Source organism: Siphateles boraxobius, unplaced genomic scaffold, assembly GCF_051911475.1.
Source record: "Siphateles boraxobius isolate OS27281-9 unplaced genomic scaffold, OSU_SipBor_1 66, whole genome shotgun sequence".
NCBI lineage: Eukaryota > Metazoa > Chordata > Actinopteri > Cypriniformes > Leuciscidae > Siphateles > Siphateles boraxobius.
Genome location: NW_027509193.1, coordinates 2,155,714 through 2,168,051, shown reverse-complemented (window position 1 = coordinate 2,168,051; position 12,338 = coordinate 2,155,714).

The window sequence follows — 12,338 nt, the reverse complement described above, 5'->3', positions numbered from 1 at the left end:
TACAGCTTCGTGTCAATGTGCTGGCCTTTGTAGAAACATAGTAATTTTGATGTCTTGTCTTTTTCGAAAACATACACACTTTTTAATACAATATCTTAAAAAACATATGGAAACGTGTGGTTATTTAAAAGGTTTAAATTACATAAATCATACAACGACGACGACAACAACATTTGTTGTCGATGACTATTAACGTTACCTCAGAAATCATAAAATACACTTACTTCTTCAGGAATTGTCGTTGGATCGCGAACACTAGGCAACGATCCACCGTTGAGGATTAATTTTGTAGCAAGACCTGCTTTGTATTGACCGCCGTTCAAAAAACAGTCACTCTCAAAATGATTTGAGCAAACATAAACGTACTTCGGGAGTGTAAGAGGCGCATTTCCTTCATAAATAAAATCCACCCACTGCGTTTTCAGTGGCTCTGATGTCGGAAGCAAGTGCAAACAACTATGCGAATTTTACAGCCCACAACAAAACACTTATTTTTCTTAGGAGGCATTTTCTAGAAGGCAGCACAAATCTTCAGAACAGCGGTCCGGCTGTCGTTGAAACAACAATGGAGGATCAGATCACCGAGGGTGGGGTCTGCCTCAACCACACTGTCAATCAAACCCCTTTCCCATGTTCTACGTCACAAAAAGCTGAATCTTAGAACAGCTCTTTCTGAGAGAGTGCATATGAATTATTGAGATTGTAAAAAAAAACACTGGGTGGATTTTTATCATTCATGGGTGGTTTTGCTCACACACTGCCAACACACATTTATGTTCAAACAGCATGTAAAAGTGATTTTTGCATAATAGGTGCCCTTTAAGTGGAGCAACTGTGTTTAGAGCAATACAACATGCAGGATTGAAAGTTTCAACCAGTTTTTCAGTATCCACACAAGGTGGCAGATAAACATTGGAATTTGAAAGTATTTTGGAATAAGACTGGAATAAGAAAAATTCGAGAGCAGTAGTTGCATGAAAAACATGAGAGTAGTGTACAGGACTAGGATAGGCTGAATATATGAAATAGCAGGCTCAAACACCACAGGGAAATGATCAGAAATGCCAGCATCAAATACTTCACAGATTTGTACAGAGAAACCGCGAGACAAAACAAGGTACAGTGTATGGCCTAAAATATGTGTCGGTCTGGAGACAGACTGTACAAAATTGAGTGAGTCCATGAGGTTCAAAAAGTTTTTAACCATCGGTTAAGATGGGCAGCACACATGGATGTTGAAATCCCCCAAGACCAACAGCCTGTCACAGCGAGACACTTGATTTGACAGAAACTCAGAAAACTCATGAATAAAGATTGTATTGACTTTAGGAGGCCTGTATACCAAGACACAGAGTAGGGGGCCACTTGGCCTAGGGGTGTTATAGAAAGAACAGTCAGATGGGATAGCTCACAAAGAGATGACTGTTCACCATTTTTAACCATGTTTCAGTCACAAATAAAACATCCAGGGCATGAGAAGTAAAAAAGTCATTTAAAATGAAGGTCTTATTTGACAATGACCTAGCATTGACTTGAGCCATTTTAGGTGTCGTTGATGATGTGGGAGTGTCCAGTGGAGCCCTTGATGAAACATATTCCAGACAACGGAGATGCGCAAAGTTGACATTCCCATTTTCATGACATGTAGTATGCAGTCGGCGAGAGGAAGACCAAACAACCGGGATAGTACATCCATCAGCTGAGATTGTAGAAGCGTTTTTTGCACACTGTTTGCGACGGGAGCCCCGGTGTATATAGCGAGGCCGGCGAGCAATTCCAAGAGCAACACAGTGATTGTAGAGTCTGGTAGGCAGTTTTGACCGGGCTTTTGAGTTTAGATGATCCAGATCCAGAGACGAATAAAAAAACATATTATAAATCCACAAGCCAGAAGGCAACAAAGAGACCTGGGACAAGAATCAGTAAAAGCAGAAAAAAGACCCACGACGAGCATCAAAAGGAAAAGCATCCTACAGCTGCGTATACTCGCAGAAAAACTAGCCAGATTTTAAAACCTCGTTAGCCAGCACATCGAGCAACTAAACCACTTCACAGCGCAAGTATATGAAAAGGGCAACCCTTTCTAAGACCACCTCAGACAAGACTTACGTATGAACCGACAACCGATAAACCGAAAGAAAGTGTTACTTTAATCACAGAAGACGGAAGGACAGCCCGTTGCGCGGTGGCGAAAGCTCGTGTTAGGCAGTTAATCCAGTTTGAAGGGATTATCCAAGACAATATGTGGGTCGTCGTATTGAGGCAATAAAAAATAAAAAATAAATAGTCCAAAGTCCAGATCTCAAGATCTCAATAAACATATACCGAAGAGCAGTGGCAGTCAACACGCCAGCGTTCGCTCAACTGGAAGCCAAGCTCCATCTTCATCCTGAAGAGTATCAGCAAATGATTCATTGTAACCAAACACAGATATTCAATTGAATTAATGTCCAAAAACATTATTGAAAGTCAAATGGACAAAATAAAAATAAGCAGAAATCAAATAAATTTCAGCAATGTTTCAAAAGCATTAATGAGAATAATAAATGTTGTACTTGGGTAAAAATGAGAAATACTGACAGTTTAAAATTTGACTTGGTGAGCCGAATGCTAACTTAAGTGATTAAGTAAATCCAAAGAAAAACAAAACAAACAATTACTGTATGAAATTCACAGTTATAATTCAGTCTAGATGTAAAGACTTAACCTTGTATGCATTCATTTTTTGTGAGGCAGAATCAGATAGATGCAGATTTAACTTTGTGTGAAGATCAAATTATGTCATCTATGTGGCTGCTGTCAGGAGCCAATCAGATCCCTCACATGTCACCACGCAAAGATCACTGTCCCCAGATTACTGATCACCTGCACCTGTTTCCACTCAGCACTCACTTCCCAGCCAGCACAAAAGCACCCGATTCACTCCCAGTCATTGTCAAGCCTCCAACAGGAACGACCCTTACCAGTCACCATTTGTCTCACTCTGAGCCATCCTTCAGCAACGGACGTAAAGTATACTTACCTGAAAGAAACTAACCTTGTTGTCCTTGTTCTGATGTTCCCAGGATCCGCTCCATGACTCATGTTCTCCGTTTCCTGGAATCCGCCACGAGTCCCGTTTCCCACTGGATGAGCTGTAAGAGAAAGTATCACTGAACTGGTGAGCTCATTGTCAAGTGCACTTCAAAGGATCTACTCACCTGGAATCCTTCCCGAATCACGCCTATCCACGAACGATCTGAAAAGAGAGAAGAACTCAAGTTATCGATCTGTGTTACCCGCCACGTTATTCCTTAAGAAGAGGATTCACTCACCTGGATGCATTCCTGCCACATATATCCTCTTCGAGATCACAGTTGAACTCCTGAAACCCTGCATACTTACCTCTGAGTTAAATAAAGATACATTTATGTTTATCACTTACCTCTGTCTCCGAGCCTGAATCCTGACAGCTGCATTTAGCTGTGGCTATGTGTAAATTCAATCATGCCCCAAACAAAGGTGAGTGGGTTTTACAATTGTCATGTAAATTTGGTCCTGTTGTTGTAACAGGGAGCCAGCATGAGAATGTAAGTATGATAATGTAAGGTGTGATCGGGCTCAAAATCTTTCCTCACCAATGTTTCAGTTAAGGAGCTTCTTTAAAAAATTGCAAAGTACAGAGTTACTGAATCCTGTTGTGAGGAAAGCATTTTCATGGTTAATGCAATTGTGAATCACATTGAAGCCACATGGCAATTCTGTGCTCCTGTACATGGTTTTAATGCAGCTATATGGAAAATAGCAGAGTTTTCCACTAAGGACACAACCAATTCAACATAGACACGCATGCAACTTGAAATTGCTATGCAATTTTAATACTACAATTATTCCAGTTTACACAAGATACATGACCTAGAATGCATAGCATCTACAACATTTAGAGCAATCACGTGTTTTAAAGAATAAATGTAATTAGCCTATGTGCACATGATAGTAGCACAAACAACTATAAAGTGTGTTCTATGAGCAATGAGTTACGCATAATTACAAATGTAAAAATACAAACAGGATCATTGCAATTTGGATATTAAACTTGTAGCTATTGGGCTACTAAACCACTGCAAGTGAAGTTAATAGCTGAAGGCTTTGCATGAACAAAGCAGTTAACTCACTAAGAGTTTTACCTGTACTTGCAGATCGCTGATTTTTGCTCTTAGAAAGTGGTTTGCTATTTTTCTGAATATAAGGAGGAGGTCTACCCCTACCCAGTGACCAGCATTTTCCCTCTTTATGGCCTAGTTTTTGACAGAAACTGCAAAACCTGCTTTCTTTACCATAGGGTTGATTGCTACGTTCTCCTGGAGTTTGAGGATTTTCACGACTCTCTAATGCTAGTCCACCATGCGTTCTGGTACATGACTCTGCGCTATTACGGTGCTGCATCACCTTAAGAACTGAAATAGGCACAATTTCTTGAGCAGTTGCACATGCATTTTCTGAACTAAATGTTTCAGATTCATTAGAGCAAGTCACCCCCTCTAAGAAGTGAATATGCTTTTTAGTCCAAGCGCTGTTAAGCATTTTGGGAGACATGGACTTTTTAGCATTTAGCTTAGCTTTGAGATCTGCAATGGTCCCTTTGTGATTTTTACACTTTTCAGTCAGGGCTAACTGCTCAGCTAGTAATTTATCTAGCTGTGATTGGAGATCTTGAATCTATGCCTCACACTTTCGTGCCTCTGCATTTTTAGATTGCACTTCTTTACATTTAGCATCTATACTTGAAGATAGAGACATAGTTAAAGGGGTGGTAAAACACGATTTCGCTTTTCTAACTTTAGCTAGATAAGCACTGTTACATGCTTAATATGTGGGAGAGCGTTGCTATATAGAGTGAGAATATTATATTGCAATAGGTAGCACTTCAAAGTCAATACCAAATCAAAACTAGTTAGCACATTATTTGTAATTGAAAAGGTATAATGACAAAATATGGTTACACTTAAAATAGTTACACCACAGATGTATGAAATGATTATATCTTATATTATTATATTAATTGTACCCAGCATATATGTAAAATTTTACCTGAGAGAGAGAGAGAGAGAGAGAGAGAGAGAGCGAGAGAGAGAGAGAGAGAGAGAGAGAGGAAGAGAGCCAGAGCATAAAAAAGAGCAGAGCATAAAAAGAGACAGAGCAACAGTTACAATCTTCTTTTATCCTTTCCCTGACCATGTGACTAAAATCCAAATGTGAGACGTTCAAACTGACCAATCAGATATGTCCAACTTCCCCCATTGTACTAAAGACAAATCAACAAATCAATATAATCATAGATGTGAGTAGCGGTGGCTTTCTTAATCTATTTAAAATAATTTTGCAAGGGTTCTATGACATTAGTATATTTTTAAGTACATACATAATATTATCGATCAATCATGTTTTTCAACCTTGGAAATAGGTCAATAAAACAGCTGGAGAACAATATCCAAGCTGACACATTTACATTGTGGCAACATCTGTGGCACATTGCATTTCTGCTATGGCAACGTCACTGTCTACGTGCTCGCAACATTGTAACAACAAAGAATTGTTGTTGCGAAAGGGCTGTAGCAACGTTGTTGCGCAACATTTAGCAACTGAGAGATGACAAATTGCAAGATGGGTATCCTCCATTTAGCATTTTATGTTTTGAAGTTCATTTTTAATTTGGTAACACTTTACAATACGGGTGCACTAATAAGCATTAATTCATGCTTAGCTAATTCACAGATAATACTGAATTAATGGGTAACTAATGATTGTCTAAGCTATTCATTAATGATTACCACATTAGGAACTAATTAAGAGTCTGTATGGTTAATGTATTAGTTCATACATGAATTGTTATTAATTAAATATGTAATTGTGAATAAATTCCCTAATAACTCATTTTTTAATTAATGTTAATTAATTACCAGATGTTAGTTGTTAGTTAATTACCAGAATGAGCCAAAGCCTTGTATTTCAACTTCCAGATAATACAGGTACACATAAATACATGATTAATTACTTCATTGTTAGTGCAAATTCATGTGTAAATTACTACAATTACTAAATGACTAGTTAATAATGATGTACCTCAACAAGTAAAGTCATAACATAATGATACCTTTGCAAATCATTAGCTAATGATTAATTAAAGCAGACAACTGGTAGTTGAAGTGCATAGCTTTGACTAATTGTGGTAATTAACACATTAATTTAGACTATTTGTTAATAAAATATGTTATTATGGAATTAATACACAATGACACATTGAATTAATATCAATTCATGTATTACTTAATCTATTAATCATATAGACTCTTTATTAGTTGCTGATGCAGTAAGAATTAATTAATGGTTTAGTTCTTCATGAATCATACATTAACCGATGATTATCTGTGCATTAGTTAAACATGAATTAATGCATATTAGTGCACCCGTATTGTAAAGTGTTACCTTTAAGGTAAATTCCAAAAAATTACTGAGTAGGAATGTTCACAAAAAATGAATGCAGTTCTGTCCATGAAGAGAAAGAGGAGGGAAAAAAACGTCTCGGTTACGTATGTTACGTTGGATGACGACGAATGGGGTTTCGCTTAGAACACCTATCGACTTCGAGTATTACAAAACGAGCCAATGGCAAAGAAATGCCATGGGTCTGCGGAATTTGCATGGCGTAACTCCGCCCCACCTCGTGGGTATAAAAGGAGGAAGCCGGCAACAAGCAGATATGTTTCTTCGCTGAGGAGCCAAGACTAAGCTCAGGCGATCCCCGCGGTACAGCGGAAAGTGGCAGGCAGACGTAACGTCTCCGTTCCCTACTCAGGGAACGAGGGTTACATACGTAACCGAGACGTTCCCTTTCGTTGTCACTCCGAGTTACGTCGGATGACGACGAATGGGGTTACCAGTCTAATCACGCCACCTTCTCGGCTGTCTTCCAGTGCCCTGCGTAAATCTGAGATCCTTGTCGTGAGACTGGCACGGATGAAGGACTCCTATTTAGCACAGGAATACCAAGGTACACTGGGGAGCATATCCCATAGCTTAGAGGAAATATGCAATTATTGCCAACCCAGAGGGGGGGGGACTTAGAGAATACACATGTGACCTGAAGGAGACATGGAGAACACTGGGGTGTCCAGCCGCAGGTGGAATATTTCAACCCCAGGGGTGGCAAGGTGGCTTGCCAAGGGAAAGACAAATGCTCAAGAGGCTTACAGTGGAAATACACATGTGGGGGTCGCTCAGGGGAGGGACCATGCACACGGGAGGCACCTAGCCGACGCACAGGCAATAGACACTGGCGCCAACGTCAGGAGTGCTGGAGGAACTCAGGGCTTTCGGGGAAGCTCACCTGAGGAGAATATCGCACGTATCCAGTCCGTGGAGTGGAATGGCGAGCAAGCGAAGACACCTGAGCAGGTCCAGTACTAGCTGGTTGAAGCGAGTACATGAGAGGACACTGGCTCCACTCGGAGATTGTAGAATCTGGCGAATGTGTTAGGTGTCGCCCAGCCTGCAGCTCTGCAGATGTCTGTTAGCGAGGCGCCATGCGCTAGAGCCCAAGAGGATGCCACACTCCGGGTGGAGTGGGCAGTCACACCAAGGGGGCACGGTCGACCCTGCTGCTGGTATGCCAAAGCAATGGCGTCCACTATCCAGTGAGACAACCTTTGCTTGGAGAGAGCCTTTCCCTTCAGCTTCCCACCGTAACAGACAAAGAGCTGGTCAGAGGTCCTGAAACACTGCGTCCTGTCTACATAGGCGCGGAGGGCGCGTACTGGACAGAGCAGTGCAGGTTGCAGGTTCACCACCTGGTTCACCACCTGGTCCCGGAAGGGAGTGGTTGGAACCTTGGGCACATATCCAGGCCGGGGTCTCAGGATCACGTGAGAGTAAGCCGGCCAAAATTCCAGGCACGCTTCGTCAACGGAGAATGCATGCAGGTCCCCCACCCTCTTGATGGAGGCCAATGCAACCAGGAGCGCTGTCTTCATAGACAGGAACTTAAGCTCCACTGATTGCAACGGCTCAAAGGGAGCACTCCGCAGGGCAGTTAGAACCACTGAGAGGTCCCAAGAGGGAACGAGAGGAGGGCGAGGAGGATTTAGTCTCCTCGCTCCTCTCAGGAACCTGATGATCAGGTCGTGCCTTCCAACAGACTTACCTTCGACCAGGTCATGGTGTGCGGCAATAGCGGCAACATAGACTTTCAGGGTGGAGGGAGACAGCCTTCGCTCCAGCCTATCTTGAAGGAAGGAAAGCACGACACTAATCGAACATCTCCGGGGGTCTTCTCGGTGAGAAGAGCACCAGTTGACGAAGAGGTTCCACTTCAACGCATAGACGTGTCTCGTGGACGACGCTCTAGCGGAAGTGATGGTAGCCGCCACCGCTGGTGGTAGGGTACTCAAACCTGCCTCGTCCCGTCCAGGAGCCACACGTGGAGGTTCCAGAGATCGGGACGAGGGTGCCATAGGGTGCCCCGTCCCTGAGAAAGGAGGTCCTTCCTCAGGGGAATCGGCCAAGGAGGTGCTGTCGCGAGGAGTACTAGTTCGGAGAACCAGGTCCGGGCGGGCCAGTATGGCGCGACCAGAATTACCTGCTCCTCGTCCTCCCTGACCTTGCGCAGGGTCTGCGCAAGAAGGCTCACTGGGGGAAACGCATATGCGCGGCCAACTGTGCGCCAGTGCATCCGTGCCGAGCGTGCCCTCGGTCAGGGAATAATACAGGTCGCAATGGGTCGAGTCGTGAGAGGCAAACAGATCTAACTGCGTGTCCCCGAACTGGTCCCAAATCAGCGGAACCGACTGGGGATGGAGTCGCCAATCTCCCGGGAGGGGCTGAAGCCGTGAGAGCTCGTCGGCTGCACAGTTCAGGGCTCCGGGGATATAAATGGCATGAAGCGACCTCAGATGCTTCTGACTCCATATGAGGAGGTGGCGGGCGAGTTGCGACATACGGCGGGAGCGTAGACCACCTTGATGGTTGATGTACGCTACAGTGGCGGTATTGTCTGAACGGACTAGTACGTGTTGGTTCTTGAGCACGGCCCGGAAGCGGCGCAAAGCAAGACGTACGGCCAGCAACTCGAGGCAATTGACGTGCCAGAGGCGTCGGGGTCCTGTCCAGGAGCCCGCGGCAGCACGTCCATTGCACAAGGCACCCCAGCCCGTGGAGGAGGCATCTGTCGTTACAACAACATGCCGCAAAGCTCGTTCCAGGGGCACTCCGGCCCGTAGAAAACTGAGGTTCGACCACGGGGTGAAGGTCTGACGGCAGGTCGGAGTAACTGGTACTCGGAGGGTGCCGTGTTGCCATGCCCACCTCGGGACTCGGTCGCGAAGCCAAAGCTGAAGCGGTCTCATATGAAGCAATCTGAGCGGCGAACCGCGGCTGCAGATGCCATATGCCCCAGGAGCCTCTGAAGAAACTTCAGTGGAACCGCACTCTTGCGCTTGATAGTCTCAGGCAAGTCAGCAATGGCTGAGTGGAGAAGGCGACCAAGTCCAAACCGAGAAAAGAGCTCCTCTGCACGGGGCAAAGTTTACTCCTTCCCCGGTTGACCCGAAGGCCCAGACGAGCTAGGTGCCGGAGCACTGGGTCCCTGTATTCGCAAACCTGGTCTCAGGAGTGAGCTTAAGACAGCCAGTCACCGAGATAGTTCAGGATGTGAACCCCGTGTTCCCATGGAGGAACAAAGGCAGCCTCAACAACCTTGTGAAGGCGCGAAGAGACAGGGCTAGTCCGAATGGGAAAACAGCGTACTGATATGCGCGTGCCCTGACAGCAAACCGTAGGTGTGGTCTGAGTCGAAGGAGAAGGGAGACATAAAAGTAGGCGTCCTTCAGGTCGATCGCTGCAAACCAATCCTGTGGCCGCACACATCCAGAAATGCGTTTGGCCAGGAGCATCTTGAACGGCAGCCTGTGAAGGGAGCGGTTCGGACCAGGATTGGCAGTAACCCACCAGACTTCTCCGGGACAATGAGGTAGGGGCTGTACACCCGGACCTCCTTTCGGCTGGAGGGACAGTCTCAATCGCACCCTTCGCCAGTAGGGTAGCAACCTCCGCTCTCATGATAGGGCATAGCCATCGACCAAAGTGGAGCGGACTCCCCTGAGGTGGGGAGGAGACCGTGCGAACTGAATCGCATAGCCGAGCCGATGGTTCGCGCGACCCAGCGGAACAGATAGGGAAGCTCTAGGCAGGCTCCCAACTGTGCCAGCGGCGTCGAGACCCACAGACGTCCCCCCGGTGGTGCAGCGAAGCGGAATGACCGGCCCAGACGTAGACGGCATAGCGGCCCGGTGTGGGGGCAAGGTCAAACCGCACCCTGACAGAGGAGGCCAGGGAAGGACCAGCGTTCCACGGGAGCCTGCTCTGTCAAGGGTCTGGCGACAGAGGGGGACAGGGGCGAAGCGGTCGTGGACGGCACGCCGTGTCAACCACCTCCGGGACAGAGGGGGACGAGGAGAGCACGGCATGTGGGCGGCGCTCTGTGACGTCCGAACTCTCTGTGCTCAGAGACGGGAGAGTCAGTTCTTTGGAGAATAAGGATTCTTCCCTGGCCCTCACCCGGGGAAAGGAGTGGTCCTGCTACCAGCTCCTGGAAAGAGCTGAGACCCATCTCTGAGGAGCCCATCCCAAGAGCGCCGCTTAACCCGGCGTGTAGCGGGGGGCGCGGCTGGAGAGGACTGTTTTGGCGTCCGACCGCGGCCTCCAGAGCCGGCCCGGCTGAGCGGGCGGGGTAGGAGCCGCGGGGGGGCGCCCTCGCCGGTGGGCAGACCGAGGGATCTGAGCGGACGGCGGGGCCGTCGGGACAGAGTCAACCTCAGTCTGCTCCATCCCCGAGGAGCCCGTTTCAGGAGCGCCGCTTAACCCGGCGTGTAGCGGGGGGTCGGGCTGGAGAGGGGCTGTGGTGTCCGCCCGCGGCCCCCAGAGCCGGCCCGGGTGAACGGGCGGGGTGGGAGCCGTGGGAGGGCGCCTTCGGCGGTGGGCAGACCGAGGGATCTGGGCGGACGGCGGGGCCGTCGGGACAGAATCAACGTCAGTCTGCTCATGAGCGGCTGAGAGCTGTTGGTCAAGCCCTAGAAAACGCACCGCCGGAGAGGCCGACCTGGGATATGGGAATGTCGGACAGACGGGTCCGCGCGACAACCAGCACATCAGACAGGTTCAGCCACAGAATGGTGAGCATCACCTGACCCAGGGAGCGTACGGCCACTTTCGTCGCTCGGAGAGCAAGGTCAGTGACGGCGCGCAGCTCAGTGAAGAGCCCTGGGTCAGTCCCGCCCTCGTGCAGGTCCATGAGCATCTGGGTCAGGTGGACCAGCAGAATGACCATGGCATGCAGTGAGGCGGCTGCCAGTCCCGTGGCACTATAGGATCTCGCCACAAGCGTAGACGAAAAACTACAGGCCACGGGCGGGTGCTTAGGATTGCGCCGAGAAGAAGCACTCTGAGGACACATAGCATCGCAACAGAGCGTTCAGCCGGGGGAACCCCAGTGTGCCCAAGGGCAGCGGCCCCATCGAGGGGAGGAAAGGCGGATGAGATCAGCGAGCGGTCCTGAGGAGACAAGGGGGTCTTCTAGGACTTCGAGATCTCATCATGCACGTCCGGGAAGAGTGGTATTGGGGTTTGCCGCGGACGAGGGTCGGCGGCCTTACCCAAAACCAATCGTCCCAGGAAAGCATGGCCGTCATCTCCGGATCAGACTCAGGCACAGCCGTATGCACACCGGAAGGTGGCAGCTGTGACGAGCCCTCACTTCCAGAAGACTCAAGCCCACCTAGTGATGCTGCAACAGACATGGCATCTTCCTCTGTAGCTTCAACTGAAACACGCGGGCCACCAGAGGGTAGACTCGCGGGAATCAGCAGTTCACTAGCGGGCACCGTCATTGAAGAGGGGGGCTGGGGTCACGGACACATAGTCGGCGCCTTGTTCCAGACCGTAACCCTCAGGTCACCCTGGCCACCCGCCGAAGATCGGGGGGTGGATGAGGGGACTCTCACTCTTGCGAGTTCACCGAGTCTCGACCTATATATGACGCGATGATCACGTTCCCTTGCGAGAACATGAGTCACCCACGAGCGCTGTTCAAGCATGATCAAACACACTAGACAGCGCTCGTGCCCATCAGAGTCCGATACCAGTCCGCTGCAACCAGAAATGCACGGGCAAGCCGTCTTTAAAAAGACGTGCCGCGTGCGAGCTCTTTTATGAGAGGAGAGAAAATACTCTGCGATGTTGAAGCGCACAGGGAGACACACACACACTGGCAGATTACTGCACAGATCAGCAGGCACTGTGAGCTCGCT